Genomic DNA, 18335 nt, shown 5'->3' on the forward strand with positions numbered 1-18335 from the left:
AAACTAAAATCTAATGCCTTGGCTTTGGATTTTGTTTTTAAAGTAAGTGTTTACAAGAAGTAGGTCTTAAGAGATCCACTCCACAGAAAACGCCAGAAAAAATATCAACAGGAAACCCAAGACGCTTTCCATTCGACCTCAAATACTGTTTTGCATTTCCGGAAAATTCCAGTAGCGAATGGAGCAGCTCTTTGCGGAATTTCCGGAAAAGAGGACAATCTTCTATTTTCCAGCAACTTTCCGAGGAAATTTCCATACCATTTGTCTCCGTTTCTAGAGTTCCGGAGTTTTTGGTTCAATGGATCGAAAGGCCCCTAATCAAATTAACTAGCTCACGGAATTTATTCATTCAAAGGGACAGCTCTTGACAAAAAACTGATGGTATGGTGTAAAAGAAAAATTAAAAAAGAAAGTTGCAAAGAGCTCACTGTTACCTATTTGAAAGAACTATTTTAGTACACTCAAAGTTCCTATGCTGCAGCCTGCGGGAGATTTGGACAAGAAAGGGCGCGAAAAGACGGAAACCCCTGCAACAACGAACCAATGAGAGAAGAGTATAAGCCCACGTGGGATGACGCAAAACCAGGCGCGGTTTTCAAATCGTCCCATTCTTCAAACAATTCCTTAAGCTCAAAGCATTTTTACAGAGAAGCTCATCATTTTTATTCCCCGTCAACTTGTTTAACGACGGAACGAGCCGCAACAGCATTACAAGAATGGCCGAAACCAACTGAAACAAGCAAGTGAGTGTATTCTCTGTTTGCCAAGTCTTGTAACGTTAGAAAAGTTGCATTAATGTTTGCCCGGTATACACTCGGCAAAAACACGTGGTTTCAATTCATACAGAAGAAAAATAATTTTTCCCCTCCTAAAACCTCTCTATCTCCAAATATTTATTCAAAATTAGTTCCCCTTTACAAAATTAATCTAACTTTATTTTTGATTGCAGAATATTCAACAGGAAATGATAAACATTTAAGCTCGAAACTCTCATCTTCAAGTTGCTGCGACACGCTTTGCAAACACCGCTGGGAAGCTGGAAGTTAGAATATTTGATGGTAAGCAACGTTCCATTGTTATATTTTATTGAGAAACAGTGTCGTAATTTTATTCTGCGCAAAAAAATTATTTCAAGTTGTATTTATCATTCAAGAAGTCTTGAAAAACAGTTCTTGCTCGAAGAGCACATGCATTTTGTTGCGCGAATCAAAACTGCCGTGTTTTCAAAATATTTCCTTTATACCTGGATTGACCTTTCACTCTGAAATCGGTAAATGAAGTAACCTTGTTAAAAAATAAACAGGCTTTAGGTGATAATTTTCTCCATTATAAATAATATCCTTTCTTTGACCTGCGGCGCAAAATGACCTCACATTTTATGGTTAACTCGCCAAGTCTAATTTTTTCCGTCAGTTTATGAACATCTGCAACAACTTGTTTTGATATAATTTTCTTGAATAAAATTTGTTTCCTTGAACCTTTGCCGCACTCGTTTTATTTATTTATTTTTTTGTAAAACAGCTCCAGAGTACGGCGCGCAACACTGTACGCAAAATTAACATATGTACAATGCAACTATAAAAATTCCGTATCAAATATTCACTCGTTATACTCGAGATGTAAAAGACTGTATTGAGCAAATTTGAGTTATTACGAAAAGAAAAGAAAGAATTTTAAATGTTCTTCGAATTTTTCCGTTTTAAAAAGCCTGTTACGTTTAAGAATTGTCTTCAAAGTCGCATCGAAGTTTTGGCTTACGTTTTGTTCGCATTTCCAGCCTGTAATTGGAAAGCCAAGATTATTACACGGTGCATTTTAAATTAAAGAACAGGGCCAAGATTTGCAGTGTTGATAAATTGTCAAGAGAACTGTTGTTAGCTTTTGAATCGGCGTTTCCATGTTTTTCAGTTTCTTAACTAGTTAAATGGCATAAGGGAAAGGGGAAGATTCCCTTGGGACTTCCTTAAATTTACAAAGTGTTTTAGATATGTAGACCACTTCGTCTCACGTTGAGAATCTATCTGTTTTCATTTTTTAGTCCCTGATGAGCGAAGTCTGGTCAAGCTGCCAACCAGTCCACCCCCGTCAGTACTGCTCAGCTCCACCCACACAAGACAAGACCTGACTCTGACCCGATCAACTCGAATGGGGACATCTTAAGAGGCGGAGGCAATGGTAGGGTGGGGAAGATGAAGACAACTTCTTTCCTCCTTCTCGTTGCCTACTGCTACTTACGATTTACTCAAACGAGAAGAGTGGGAACGAGTCAGAAAGAAGATTCTGATGGAAGACTTGAATACAATGTTGGTTGGTGAAATTACTTGTGGGTTGGGTGGGGAGGGTTAAATAGAGCTCTGGATGAACCTTAAATCAAATTTCGGCCAGAAGTCAATATACTTCTGATTCGCCTTAATTTAAGGTAGTTAAGTTAGTTAGTTGGGCCCCTGGTTTGGGATGGCTCTTCCCTTTAGGCTTTCCTTTGGGTTTCTTTCAGGTTCTTTCGAACACGTTTTGGCTCGAGTTCGGCTCGTCTTCAACACTACCTCGACAAACTTTCAAGCGCTTTTCAGTTCTACTTCGACATTACTTCGATTCTACTTTGAAACGGCTTCGACTCAACTCCGGCTATCTTCAGCAATATGTACTCCCGCTTAGTTGCGCATTTAAAACCAATTGTTTATAACGTTTTACTCAATGACACTGCGACTCCCAGCTCTGTGATTGAGTGAAACTATCTTCTATTTCGACCAAAAATGTAAAAAAAAAGTACTTCGGCAAACTATTTGGGCCAAGAGGTTCAACCAGACATTAACTTTAAAAGTAACTAACTGGAGAATTTAAGCCATTCAGCTGTGAGGAGGAAGGCTATTTTTGCCCCTCCTGTGCAATTTAGTGGCTTACCTCTAGTTGTAGCAATAAGCAGTTAAGAGGGAGCTTGGGACTATGCACACACCTCAGCTTAGGTCGTTTACATCAAATTCTAGGCCAATTGTCTGTCATATTTTGACAGTTTGACAGCTGTCAAGTCAAATTTGGGCCACATTTTCTATCCAAGTTAAAGTGTTTTCAATTAATTGTCTTGCTGTGGCAGTCTGCTAACTGTCAGCAAATTTGTTTGAAGAATTTGTAGAGAAATTGGCCCATTAATGTTAGTTTTCACTTCACACTTTAAACCAATTGTCTAATTAAATGTACATCATGGATCACACGAGGAACTTGGAGAGGACTCAGTCTGGTGTGCAATGTTCAGTGACCAATCAAAATGGCATAAGGTATGTGGAAACTTCTGTAATAGTTTGTTGTATTGCACTGGAATATATCATCCATTCCTATGCTTAGCTTTCGCCTGTTTTGTCACAGATGAGCACTGTTCATCAGATTAATTCGAACTATTGTTGCCAAATTGACATCCACCTATGTTTGTGACAAAACTAACAGCAAAGGTTGGAATGCCTGCTGTCTTCCAGTGTGAAACAACAAACCTCTCTTTCGGCTTTTGGTTCAGCTTTCGGTTCGGCTTTTGGTTTCGGTTTTCACTTCGGCTTTCTGTTCACCTTTCGATATGGAACATAATTGGCTCTAATTTACTACATAAAGGCTTGATAACGACTTACTCGCTACCAGGCCACTGCTCATTCACTGTCCAGGACACCCTAAGGAGTCTTCCAATCGGGGTGCCAACTTTTACTGGCACAGGAACACTCAGGGTTTCTTTGGACGCCAAATTTTTCAAATAGGAATGCGCTCCCCCCTCATGTACACTAACCTAGGTCTTGTGGATTAATGTAGAAATTATGTAATGTATTTGTTATAAAGAATAAAAACAAAACAACCTGTGCCTCAGGGTGTTATGTTCTTTAATTGTAAGGTTGCAACATTTTTCAACAACTTGACAACATTTTTTATTACACAACAGCCTATTTTCAGGGGCACTATTTAGGTCCTGTGGATTAACTTAGAAATTATGTAATGTATCTGTTCTTACAAATAAAAACAAAACAACCTGTGCCTCAGGGTGTTATGTTCTTTAATTGTAAGGTTACAACATTTTTCAACAACTTGACAATATTTTTTACTGCACGACAGCCTATTTTCGGGGGCACCATTTAGGTCCTGTGGATTAACTTTGAAATTATGTAATGTATCTGTTCTTACAAATAAAAACAAAACAACTCATGTCTCACAGTGTGATTTTCTTTAATTGTAAGGTAACAACACTTTTCAACAACTTGAAAATATTTCTTAATCCAGGACAGCCCATTTTTGGGGGCACTATTTTGGTCCTGTAGATTAATTTAGAAATTATGTAATGCATCTGTTATTAACAATAAAAACAAAACAACTTGTGTCTCGGAGTGTTATGTTCTTTATTTAAGGTAAAATAAATGATCTTTTAAACAAGCTAACAAATTTATTTTGTCATCATCATTATCTATCTTTTTCACACTGCAGTTACTGACTTTTGTTATTGCAGGATAGCCCATTTTCGAAGGGCACGTCGGACCTCTCAATTAACAAAGAGATTCTGTATTATGTTGCAAAACTAAAATGAGAAAAACCTGTGTCTCAAACTGCTTTGTTCCATGAGGAATCAACACTTTTTATAAAAGGAGATAACAAATTTATCACAGAATGATTATTGCTCAATTTTGAGAACATGCTACAAATTTTGCAAACATTCTGCAATTGACCACATGCACTCATTTTCAGGAGTGCCTTCCCTATTAAAATTCAAATTAGGCCAAAACATAACTTTTTTCAGCGAGGTCATACGCTCCATTCAGAAGCATTTTTGCTTTGCAAAGAAATTACATTGAACAGTTACTAACCAAACTATAATACAGCTACAGGTTCCAATATCTGCTACACCATTAACAGTAATATCTGGCAGCAGTGAATGGAGAGATCACATTTGATCGATGAGCAATTTTCTCTAATTGGACCATTTACTGGATCACATGTCACTTCCAGAGGGTAAGTAATCTTAAAACACTTTGCCAATATTCTTACAGATAATTTCTATTTCAATTTCCAGGACACTTCATTACCAGCCAAACCCTTGCACTAGAAGACAAATGATCAAAAGAGCAATAAAGAGATACACCATAAATCTACTGTCGCCTGAGGAAGTAAAATCACATTTCCGTTTTCAAAGGTTAAATGCTGCAGACAATTCTCGTCAATTTGCTCCCCTAAAGGAAAAAACTAAAATGTATCCAAAATGCAAAGCGTTTAAAATTCAGGCTTTACTGGGATTCAATCCCATGACCTCCATGACAAAATACCTTCCAACTTAAGAAATATCAAACAAGTGGGGCCTTTAAAATTCAGACTTTGATGGGATTCAAACCCATGACCTCCATCAAAAAATATTTCCAACTACAAGAATATGAAGAAACAAAGGCCTTAAAAATTCTGGATTTGATGGCATTCAAACCCACAACAATATCACAAAATATTTTCCAGAATAACAAATATTAAAACAGAAAGCCTTAAAAATTCAGGCTTTCATGGGATTCAAACCCATGACCATATCACAAATTGTTTTCAAGCTTATGAACTGTAAAATTAAAAAGCTTTAAAAATTCTGCCTTTGACTGGATTCAAACCAGTGACCCTATCACAAAATACTTTCCAGCTTCTGAAATATCAAAGGAGAGACCCTTAAACATTATGCCGTTCACAGGATTCAAACCCATGAAACAGTATCACAAAATATTTTCCAGCTTATGAAAATATCAAAAAAGTCAAGGCCTTAAAACCTAAGGCTTTGGAAGGATTCAAACCAATGACCCTACCACAAAATATTTTCCAGCTCATGAAATATCACAGGAGAAAGACTAAAAAATTCAGGATTTGATGACCTTAAAAACCACCATTCTATCAAAAATATTTTCCTGCCTATAAAATATCAAAGGGGAAAGCCTATATATCTCTGCCTTTCATGGGATTCACACCCACGAATCTATCACAAAATATTTTCAAGCCTATATATATCAAAGGCAAAAGCCTAAAAAACTCTAGCTCTTATGGGATTCAAACCCATGACCTTATCACAAAATTTTTTTCAGCTCATGAAATATCAAACGAAAAAGCCTATAAAATAATGCCTTTCATGGGATTCGAACCCATGACACTATCACAAAATATTCTCCAGCCTATAATATATCAAAGGAAAAAGGCTCTAAAATTCTGGCTGTCGTGGGATACAAACCCATGACTCTATCACAAAGTATTTTCCAGCTCATAAAATATCAAAACAGAAAGCCTGTAAAATTCTGGCTTTGATGGGATTCAAACCTATGACCCTATCACAAACTATTTTCCAGCTTATCACATAACACAGGAGAAGCCTATAAGATTCTGGCTTTGATGGGATTCAAACCCATGACCCTATCACAACATATTTTCCAGCTTATGAAATATCATAGGAAAAAGCCTATAAAATTCTGGCTTTCATGGGATTCAAACCCATGACTCTATCACAAAATATTATCCAGCTTATGAAATATCATAGGAAAAAGCCTATAAAATTCTGGCTTTGATGGGATTCAAACCCATGACCCTATCACAAACTATTTTCCAGCTTATCACATAACACAGGAGAAGCCAATAACATTCTGGATTTGATGGGATTCAAACCCATGACTCTATCACAAAATATTTTCCAGCCCAGAAAATATCCAAGGAAAAAGCATGTAAAACTCTGGCTCTGATGGGATTCAAACCCATGACTCTATCACAAAGTATTTTCCAGCTCATAAAATATCAAAGAAGAAAGCCTATAAAATTCTGGCTTTGATGGAATTCAAACCCATGACTCTATAACAAAATACTTTCAAGCTCATGAAATATTAAAGAAGAAAGCCTACAAAATTCTGGCTTTGATGGGATTCAAACCCATGACTCTATCACAAAATATTTTCCAGCCTAGAAAATATCCAAGGAAAAAGCCTATAAAATTCTCACTTTGATGGGATTCAAATCCATGACACTATCACAACCTATTTTCCAGCTTATCACATAACACAGGAGAAGCCTATAAGAGTCTGGCTTTGATGGGATTCAAACCCATAACTCCATCACAAAATATTTTCCAGCTCAGGAAATATCAAAACAGAAAGCCTATACAATTCTGGCTTTGATGGGATTCAAACCCATGACTCTATGACAAAATATTGTCCAGCTCATGAAATATCAAAGCAGAAAACCTATAAATGCTGGCCTTCATGGGATTCAAACCCATGACCCTATCACAAGATATTTCCCAGCTTATTAAATATCAAAGGAAAGAGCTTAAAAAATTCTGGATTTGATGGGATTCAAACCCATGACTCTGTCAGAAAGTATTTTCCAGCCTAGAAAATATCATAGGAAAAAGCCTATAAAATTCTGGCTTTAATGGGATTCAAACCCATGACTCTATCAATAAATATTTTCCAGCACGTAAAATATTAAAGCAGAAAGCCTATAGAATTCTGGCTTTGATGGGATTCAAACCCATGACCCTATCACAAAATATTTTCCAGCTCAAAAAATATCAAAACAGAAAGCCTATACAATTCTGGCTTTCATGGAATTAAAACCCATGACTCTATGACAAAATATTGTCCAGCTCATGAAATATCAAAGCAGAAAGCCTATAAAATTCTGGCTTTGATGGGATTCAAACCCATGACTCTATCACAAAATATTTTTCAGCTCATCAAATATCAAAACAGAAAGCCTATAAAATTCTGCCTTTCATGGGATTCAAACCCACAACTCTATTACAAAATATTTTCCAGCCTATAAAATATCAAAGGAAAAGCCTATAAAATTCTGGCTTTGATGGGATTCAAACCCATGACCCTATCACAAGATATTTTCCAGCTTATGAAATATCAAAGGAAAGAGCTTATAAAATTCTGGCTTTGATGGGATTCAAACCAATGACTTTATCAAAAAATATTTTCCAGCTTATGAAATATTAAAGAAGAAAGCCTATAAAATTCTGGCTTTCATGGGATTCAAACCCATGACTCTGTCACAAAGTATTTTCCAGCCTAGAAAATATCATAAGAAAAAGCCTATAAAATTCTGGCTTTGATGCGATTCAAACCCATGACTCTATCAATAAATATTTTCCAGCTCATGAAATATCAAAGGAGAAAGCCTAAAAAATCCTGGCTTTGATGGGATTCAAACCCATGACCCTATCACAAAATATTTTCCACCTCAGGAAATATCAAAACAGAAAGCCTATACAATCTTGGCTTTCATGGGATTCAAACCCACAACTCTATTACAAAATATTTTCCAGCCTATAAAATATCAAAGGAAAAGCCTATAAAATTCTGGCTTTGATGGGATTCAAACCCATGACTTTATCACAAAATATTTTCCACCTCAGGAAATATCAAAACAGAAAGCCTATACAATCTTGGCTTTCATGGGATTCAAACCCATGACTCTATGACAAAATATTGTCCAGCTCATGAAATATCAAAGGAAAGAGCCTATAAAATTCTGGCTTTGATGGGATTCAAACCAATGACTTTATCAAAAAATATTTTCCAGCTTATGAAATATTAAAGAAGAAAGCCTATAAAATTCTGGCTTTCATGGGATTCAAACCCATGACTCTGTCACAAAGTATTTTCCAGCCTAGAAAATATCATAAGAAAAAGCCTATAAAATTCTGGCTTTGATGCGATTCAAACCCATGACTCTATCAATAAATATTTTCCAGCTCATGAAATATCAAAGGAGAAAGCCTAAAAAATCCTGGCTTTGATGGGATTCAAACCCATGACCCTATCACAAAATATTTTCCACCTCAGGAAATATCAAAACAGAAAGCCTATACAATCTTGGCTTTCATGGGATTCAAACCCACAACTCTATTACAAAATATTTTCCAGCCTATAAAATATCAAAGGAAAAGCCTATAAAATTCTGGCTTTGATGGGATTCAAACCCATGACTTTATCACAAAATATTTTCCACCTCAGGAAATATCAAAACAGAAAGCCTATACAATCTTGGCTTTCATGGGATTCAAACCCATGACTCTATGACAAAATATTGTCCAGCTCATGAAATATCAAAGGAAAGAGCTTATAAAATTCTGGCTTTGATGGGATTCAAACCCATGACCCTATCACAAGATATTTTCCAGCTTATGAAATATCAAAGGAAAGAGCTTATAAAATTCTGGCTTTGATGGGATTCAAACCAATGACTTTATCAAAAAATATTTTCCAGCTTATGAAATATTAAAGAAGAAAGCCTATAAAATTCTGGCTTTCATGGGATTCAAACCCATGACTCTGTCACAAAGTATTTTCCAGCCTAGAAAATATCATAAGAAAAAGCCTATAAAATTCTGGCTTTGATGCGATTCAAACCCATGACTCTATCAATAAATATTTTCCAGCTCATAAAATGTTAAAGCAGAAAGCCTATAAAATTCTGGCTTTCAAGGGATTCAAACCCATGACTCTATCACAAAATATTGTCCAGCTCCTGAAATATCAAAACAGAAAGCCTATAAAATTCTGGCTTTGATGGGATTCAAACCCATCACTATTGCAAAATATTTTCCAGCTCATGAAATATCAAAACAGAAAGCCTATAAAATACTGGCTTTGATGGGATTCAAACCCATGGACCCTATCACAAAATATTTTCCAGCTCATGAAATATCAACACAAAAAGCCTATACAATCTTGGCTTTGATGGGATTCAAACCCATGACTCTAAGACAAAATATTGTCCAGCTCATGAAATATCAAAGCAGAAAGCCTATAAAATTCTGGCTGTCATGGGATTCAAACCCATGACCCTATCACAAGATTTTCCAGCTTATGAAATATCAAAGGAGCTTATAAAATTCTGCCTTTGATGGGATTCCAACTCATGACTTTATCACAAAATATTGTACAGCTCATGAAATATCCAAACAGAAAGCCTATACAATCTTGGCTTTGATAGGATTGAAACCCATGACTCTATGACAAAATATTGTCCACTTCATGAAATATCAAAGCAGAAAGCCTATAAAATTCTGGCTTTGATGGGATTCAAACCCATGACACTATCACAAGATATTTTCCAGCTTATGAAATATCAAAGGAAAGAGCCTATAAAATTCTGGCTTTGATGGGATTCAAACACATGACTCTACCACAAAATATTTTCCAGCTCATGAAATATCAAAGCAGAAAGCCTATAAAATTCTGGCTTTGATGGGATTCAAACCTATGACCCTATCACAAACTATTTTGCAGCTTATCGAATAACACAGGAGAAGCCTATAAGATTCTGGCTTTGATGGGATTCAAACCCATAACTCTATCACAAAATATTTTCTAGCCTAGAAAATATCAAAGGAAAAAGCCTACAAATTTCTGGCTTTGATGGGATTCAAACCCATGACTCTATCTTAAAATATTGTCCAGCTCATGAAATATCAAAGCAGAAAGCCTATAAAATTCTGGCTTTGATGGGATTCAAACCCACGACTCTATGATAAAATATTGTCCAGCTCATGAAATATCAAAGCAGAAAGCCTATAAAATTCTGGCTTTGATGGGATTCAAACCTATGACCCTATCACAAACTATTTTGCAGCTTATCGAATAACACAGGAGAAGCCTATAAGATTCTGGCTTTGATGGGATTCAAACCCATAACTCTATCACAAAATATTTTCTAGCCTAGAAAATATCAAAGGAAAAAGCCTACAAATTTCTGGCTTTGATGGGATTCAAACCCATGACTCTATGATAAAATATTGTCCAGCTCATGAAATATCAAAGCAGAAAGCCTATAAAATTCTGGCTTTGATGGGATTCAAACCCACGACTCTATGATAAAATATTGTCCAGCTCATGAAATATCAAAGCAGAAAGCCTATAAAATTCTGGCTTTGATGGGATTCAAACCTATGACCCTATCACAAACTATTTTGCAGCTTATCGAATAACACAGGAGAAGCCTATAAGATTCTGGCTTTGATGGGATTCAAACCCATAACTCTATCACAAAATATTTTCTAGCCTAGAAAATATCAAAGGAAAAAGCCTACAAATTTCTGGCTTTGATGGGATTCAAACCCATGACTCTATCTTAAAATATTTTCCATCTCATGAAATATTAAAGCAGACAGCCTATAAAATTCTGGCTTTGATGGGATTTAAACCCATGACTCTATCACAAAATGATTTCCAGCTCATGAAATATCAAAGCAGAAAGCCTACAAAATTCTGGTTTTGATGGGATTCAAACCCATGACTTTACCATAAAATATTTCTAGCTGATCAAATAAAACGGGAGAAACCTATAAAATTCTGCCTTTGATGGGGTTCAAACACAGGACCCAATCACAAACTATTTTCCAGCTTATTAAATAACACAGGAGAAGCTTATAAAATTCTGGCTTTGATGGGATTCAAACCCATGAGCCTATCACAAAATATTTTCCAGCCTATAAAATTCTGGCTTTGATGGGATTCAAACCCATGACTCTATCACAAAATATTTTCCAGCCCATGAAATATCAAAGAAGAAAGCCTTTAGAATTCTCGCTTTGATGGGATTCAAACCCATGATTCTATCAAAAAATATTTTCCAGCTCATGAAATATCAAAACAGAAAGTCTATAAAATTCTGGCTTTGATGGAATTCAAACCCATGACCCTATGAGAAAACATTTTCCAATTATGAAATATAAAAGGAGACAGCCTTTAGAATTCTCGCTTTGATGGAATTGAAACCAACGACCCTATCACAAACTGTTTTCCATCATATAAAATATAAAAGCACAGAGCCTATAAGATTCTGGCTTGGATGGGATTCAAACCGATTACCCTATCAGAAAATATTTTCTAACTTATGAAATATCAAACTAGAAAGTGTACAAAATTCTGGCTTTGATGGGATTCAAACCCATGACCTCCAAGACAAAATATTTTTCAACTTAGAAATATCAAATGAGTATAAAGCCTTTAAATTTTAGGTCTTGGTGGGATTCAAACCAATGGCCACTATGACAAAATATTTTTCAGCTTAAGAAATATCAATGCAGTAAAGGATTAACATTTTGCAACTTAAAAAATAACATTTAGCAAAATTATTTTGAAAGGAAGAATCCTTTAGAATTCAGACGTTGATGAGATGCAAACTTGCGACCAGTTTGTAATGGCCTTTGAGGGGTGAAGAATGGACTACAACTTCATTTCCTTTCTGCTGAGAAACTAGAAATTGACATGCTTGTATGAGAGTAAAATAAATTCTGATGTGGTAAAGGAAAAGCATTAATTTTGAACTTTACTGATGGTAAATGAAGAAAGGTAAGGAAGGATTCCAACATTATGTGACTTGTGGGTTTTCAAGACCTCTACAGATTATTTGCTTTCTTTGAAGAAAATGGAGACTTAAGTTAAAATAAAATAAGTTTCTGAATCTAAGTAGAAGAAACTTTAAGGAATCAACTCATTTTAATATCAAAATTTACTAAAAGGCATTAAAATGCAACTTGTACATAAGTATAGGGGGATTCCAGGAAATGAGAGATCATTGTCTAAAAATTCAGTCTTCAATGAGATTGAAGTCCAATTCACAATAGAGCAATTTTCAATTGAGCGTCGTAAACCCAGAACCAAACCAATCATTAACCAATGAGACCACTTAGCCAGTTTCAAACCATAGCTAAACCAAAACCAAAGTAATGGCCTGATTACTTTAGAGACTAAATTGCAAAAAACCCTCTATAAAATGTAATTAGAATCATATTAGAATACCAGTGAATGATCATGTGCTACAAAGTTCCTTTTCTCTAGTGCCCAGTACTGAGTGCAGCAGAAACGTCACAGTGGGCCTGCATGATTACACCCAAAGTGAGCAGTCAGGTTGGACAGCCAGCTGCAGAGATATTGAGGGTTACAATTCCCATGTAGAGCAGTCTAGCACGCTGAACAAGCAGCCTTGGGATTTTCATCTACATGTAATATACGGAGATTATATTGGAAAACCTACCTCGTGGGTTCTTAGCACCCTACATATGGGAGTCTTAGTGGACAAGCAGCCTCAATGATTCTCCACCCCACACATAGGAGGCTATACGGACAAGCAGCTTTATGGATTCTACACAGTACACTCATATTGGAGAAGAAACCTTATGGATTCAAAATCACTATTACTGAGCCAAACCATGCTGGACAGCAGGATATAATTACAGCCAGGGACATAGAGGTAACTTCAATAAATTCATACATTGCTGTCTTTTGTCTATACTTAAACAATAAGTATTTCTAAGCCAATGCGTTTTTCCAGGAATTATCTGTACCCCCAAGGATGATTTACTGGTTTGGAACCCCACACCAGACTCGAGGAGAACAAGACTGCTGATGCATGAAGATGTAACCATATATTCACCCCTGTATAGAGTATAGAGGTTACAAGTTTCTAGTGATTACAGAAAGTTAGATCTACCTGTCCCGAAAAACTTGACAGTTAAAATGTCTGGACTCTTTCCTTAATTACTCTTTAGCGCAACATATACAGTTGTCCAAGATGTCTGCATTTCCAAAGTTCCTTGCCCATAATACTACATGACTGTACCAGTGCAATGAAGCTGACCAAGTTCCTTTCATGACATCGCCTTTGAGAGAAATGAATGGACAAATCAGAGCAGCCACACCTACCTTAAAGGATGATATCAAAGATATAAAGGCTGGCAAGCCCTCGAGGTAAGATAATACTATTGCCATACATGTAGCTATACCTCTGAAATAGGGATAAAATTAATAAGCAACTTCTGATGATTTGTGTTCAATTGAGGCATCAACTGGTGCATTGCAGACTGCAAGCTAAGTGTGTGGTTATTAAGTCTGAAAAAATGTACACCATTAGTAACTTCTGGCCCTGGTTGTTCGAAAAGTGGATAGCACTATCCACCAAATAAATCACTATCCAGTGCACAAGTGTTAACAAAACAAACCAGGCCATCCACCAAATAGTGATTTACCCAGTGGATAGCATTATACACCTTTTGAACAACCTGGGCCTGAACTAGTAGTTTCATTATAGTCAGCAAGATATCATAGTGTTTTGTTTTAATTTGCTTCCTTTTTTTATACTCCAAAAACATTTTTCATTGCACTTGATAAGCAGCATATGCTAAATAACTCAAATTGATGACCACATACGTAATATTTTTAAAACAATAAGATGTATAAACTCACCTGAGTTTAATATTCCAGTGACTGCATTTTGTCCATTTTTTTTCAGCCAGTGAGGACAGACAACCACTACTGAAGAGGTCAATTACAAACAGTACTATAATCCCTGCCTCAATGTGTAGAGCTGATCAAGTAACGATCTGGACTCTTGCTGGACATGACAACAGAAAGGCCACATAAATTAAAGTGAACATTCCAAGGACTGTTAAGTTTCAATTACTCCAGAGTTGTATATTAAGTCTCTAGTTTAATCAGTGACAGATCTAGGGGAGGGGCCCGGGGGGGGGGGGGAGGGGGCACCCGGGTCCTCCGCCCCCCTATTTTCTGTAAAAAAAAAAGAAATCCCAAAAGGAAGAAAAGCTGGCAGGGCAAGCAACCCCCCCCCCCCTTCCCCCCTAGCTCAAGGTCTGGATCCGCTACTGTTAACATTACATTTATTGACACTTCAGTGGGTTAGAAGAAAATCTCTAGAAATTCAATAGCCCTACAAGAACTACAGAAAACATAACTGGTCATTTCTCTTGTTTATAAAACAATTTCAATTTTTTTAATCATATATTTTTAGATTTCAGTTGTGTAATAGATTTAGTTTTTTATTCCCTTGTCGTGGCAAAAAATCAATACTAATGCATTCAGTTTCAGGTTTGTCTAGTTTTAGTTACTAGTTCTTGTGTCATGCTGTTGATTTGTTTCAGTACCTATTCTAATCTGAATATACCAACTTAGGTCAAAACATCAAATGAAACTTCTAAATAAAATCTATAGGTCACAAAGCCGCTATTTCAAAAGAATAGCAAATTAATGCTATTATTTAGAAATAATAGCTTTAACATTGAAATACAACTTGAAAGCTATTGCATTAAAGAATAATAGCTTGAAAGCCATTATTTAGAAATTCAATAGCTTGCTCCATAACATCTTTAAAGTAATAATTGCTTTAAAGAAATCAAACTATCATAACTTTAAAACGATACCTTTTAAAGCTATTATTTGTTAACAATGATAATTATTATTGTTAAAAAATAATCAACTTTTAACAAAGATATCATTTTAAAATTATAATAGCTTAATCCGAGCTTTTATTTAGAAGGTTTATTTAATGTTTAGGCCTGAATACATATGTTAGATCACTCTTGACTGAAAAAAAATCAATAGCATGACACATAAGCTTTTAACCAGACCTGGGCAAGAGTGAAACTGATTGCAATTGACCTTGATTTCTGTCATCACCAGGGAATAATTCAAAAATGTTTAAAGAAACATTCAGTTGGGGTTTCTTCATGTTTGGAAACTCCGAGAAGAGAGTTCAAAATTGATGTGCAGTAGAACACTTTTGGCAAATTCAATGCAAGGTGACTGGAAATTTAATAAAATACTGTAAAAAATCTAATAGATACTTATATATTAAGATTTCGAAACCACAATTCATTCAAACAATTTGCAGTACTAAAACTCTGAACTTGGGCCACTGAGTTTTCCTTCATTCTGCATTTTAAGCTTCAAGTTAATCCTAACCCCTAACCCTAACTGTAACATACTTGTTAATATTTAAATAGGGAGTTCTTGGTGTTCCTGAGTTCAGCAGACAAAAAAAAATCAACAATCTTGTGATGTGTAATAATTATTGTTTATTGGGCGGGTGGGCAGGTGGGTTGGTGGGTTGGTGGGTTGGTGGGTAATGGTTGCGTGTGAGGTTAGTTGGATTTGGGACAAATAATGGGTACAGGTTAGAGTAAGGGCTTGGTTTAGATCAGGGTTTTATAGATTGAGGCTTTGGACTTTCAGATCTCCCATAATATAAACTCATTCAAGTGTTTGCAAAAAGCTATATATAAACATAACAAGGCCAATTTCCATTTAACAAAAATAATAATAATAAAATGAGAACTTATCACAAGGTGGTTTTGAAACTGTCTACATACCCTCTGCCGCTATGTCTACATAAAGATGACCAACAGTCTGTACAGTCAATCCACTTCTAGACTTCTTAACTTTAAGACTTGAACTCACAAGTTTTCGTTTTGTTTATTTGCTCCGAAACAAACAAGAATCATGTAGTCCCAGAACTTTAAAAACAAACCTATTTGACCACTATAAACAGAGTGTTGGTCATCTGAGGATGTAGGATCTGCACAGTATTTAGATTTGACATTACATTAAAATAGTAATTAAGCTTATGTTGTAATAAAAAGCAGGAATGGCATTAAAGCATCTTGTCGTTTTCATTTCTGTTTTGTAACTTATTAAAATTCACGGGATTCCCCATAAAAAAAACTAGCCAGCTGCGTTTCATTACATGCAACATGTCAAATTAAGATAGTTGTAGCTGGTTTATGTCATTTATGTTGACATAACTTGCAACACACATTCATACTGTACCTCCTTCTCAGCTGCCTGCATGACCATCTTCATGTCGAGCGAAGGTTGTGATTAAGGTTTCCCTCGTGTAACCATCGGACAGACAAGCTTTCAACAACCCCTGTTCTGGGGCCCGGGTCAATCGGTCCATCACTACATGTAGTTGTCGGTTGTACTAAAATACGGTAAAATAGATTAAACCTCGTAAGATATTGTTATTGGATTTTGAAGACGGAGTGAGTTGCAGATAAGGTAAAATGGCTCTATAGATCATATACACCATAAGCCACCTTTCGCGCGCGACTTGACTTGGTGGGAGGGAGCCTGCGCATCGCGTCCACGAAAAAATGAGCTGTCGTTTTCAGTCGTTTGCTGAAAAAGATTAGGAAAAAAAGTTGTTTTTAACCTGTGAACGTGGAGATAACCATACCCGAATTATCGTTAAGTTGCGAAAGTAAACACCGGTATCGTCCCTACTTCTGGCGATGATATGGTTTGAGTTCGTAGCAAATATAACGCGCGCTCTAATTGGCTTACTCTAAGGCATTATCCTCCCTTATTATATGGCTAGCTCCGTGAGCGGGCAAGATGAATCAAATCCTGCGCTGTGATTGGCTACCCGAGCGGGCAAGATGGAGCTATCTTGCCCGCTCGGGACTACCCGCCGTGTCCCGCAAGAAAACTTTCCCCGAAAGCCATATAATAAATCCTTTATTGACCAAGCTTGTTCGGTCAAGATGGCTGGATATTGGCCTCGTTCTTTTTTTGCGCGTTTTTGGACCTCGACTCCGTCTCGGTCTATAAACACGCAAAAAAAGACCTTGGCCAATATCCAGCCATCTTGACCTCACACTTGGTCAATAACCCATACTTACTATATGGCTAGCTCCGTGAGCGGGCAAGATGAATCAAATCCTGCGCTGTGATTGGCTACCTGAGCGGGCAAGATGGAGCTATCTTGCCCGCTCGGGACTACCCGCCGTGTCCCGCAAGAAAAACTTCCCAGAAAGCCATATAATAAATCCTTTGTTGACCAAGCTTGTTCGGTCAAGATAGCTGGATATTGGCCTCGTTCTTTTTTTGCGAGTTTATGGAACTCGACTCCGTCTCGGTCCATAAACATGCAAAAAAAAGAACTTGGCCAATATCCAGCCATCTTGACCTCACACTTGGTCAATAACCCATACGTAATGCCTGCAAAGACAAAGCAAAAAGCGTTGGTCTTTACGGGAAAATCCCAAGCCTCGGCCTTGCCAAGGTCTCTGATTGAGGTTTTCCCTTCCAAGACTTTACCTTTTGGTTAATAAGTAGCCCATAAGTAGTTAATAACTGGCGGATCATTCCCTGCTCTCTCATAATTTTCGTTCCCACCAGACATTTAATAGTCTACACAGCAGCAAAGCATTTTGTAACAAGTTATTTTTAATTATTAATCTTTTCCCAACTCCACCCCGTTGCGTTTTAGCAGCCGGGTTGATATTTTGCTAACCTTGCTGGTCTGTGGACGGACTACTAGACATAGCCACACGAACGCTCTTGCTGGCGAACAATGCATATGCATACTGTTGCAAAAACACGACAGAAAATACAAGATATGGCCAACTGAAGAACCCTCTCAATATCCAAATTATAAAATGCATACCTCTTATTAACCTCATCTTTTCGGTCCGTTCTGTAAGTTAGCAATACGAGTCAATTTGAAATCGTTGTTAAGTCGGTAGCACAGTTTAATTCACAGTTACCTTTACTTGC

General features: G+C 36.6%; 2 long non-coding RNA genes across 5 annotated transcripts; one reads left to right on the top strand and one right to left on the bottom strand.

Moving 5' to 3' along the window:
* Positions 1-10434: 10434 nt before the first annotated feature.
* On the bottom strand, positions 10435-17338 carry LOC110042929 (uncharacterized). 4 transcript variants are annotated; one of them, XR_016202351.1, is made up of 5 exons: positions 16874-17338; positions 16605-16758; positions 14229-14376; positions 13477-13645; positions 10435-12239 (listed from the first exon to the last, which is right to left on the bottom strand). It is a non-coding gene; the product is annotated as an uncharacterized LOC110042929 (long non-coding RNA). The 4 variants fall into 4 exon arrangements; XR_016202350.1 differs by lacking the exon at positions 10435-12239 and adding an exon at positions 12464-12982; XR_016202349.1 differs by lacking the exon at positions 10435-12239 and having other exon boundaries at positions 12464-13645; positions 17014-17338.
* Positions 13641-14567, top strand: LOC149102168 (uncharacterized). The gene is made up of 2 exons (XR_016202352.1): positions 13641-13733; positions 14275-14567. It is a non-coding gene; the product is annotated as an uncharacterized LOC149102168 (long non-coding RNA).
* Positions 17339-18335: the final 997 nt, after the last annotated feature.

The sequence above is a fragment of the Orbicella faveolata genome, unplaced genomic scaffold (genome assembly GCF_042242905.1).
Source record: "Orbicella faveolata isolate gen_17 unplaced genomic scaffold, um_ofav_v1 contig_36, whole genome shotgun sequence".
Taxonomy (NCBI): domain Eukaryota; kingdom Metazoa; phylum Cnidaria; class Anthozoa; order Scleractinia; family Merulinidae; genus Orbicella; species Orbicella faveolata.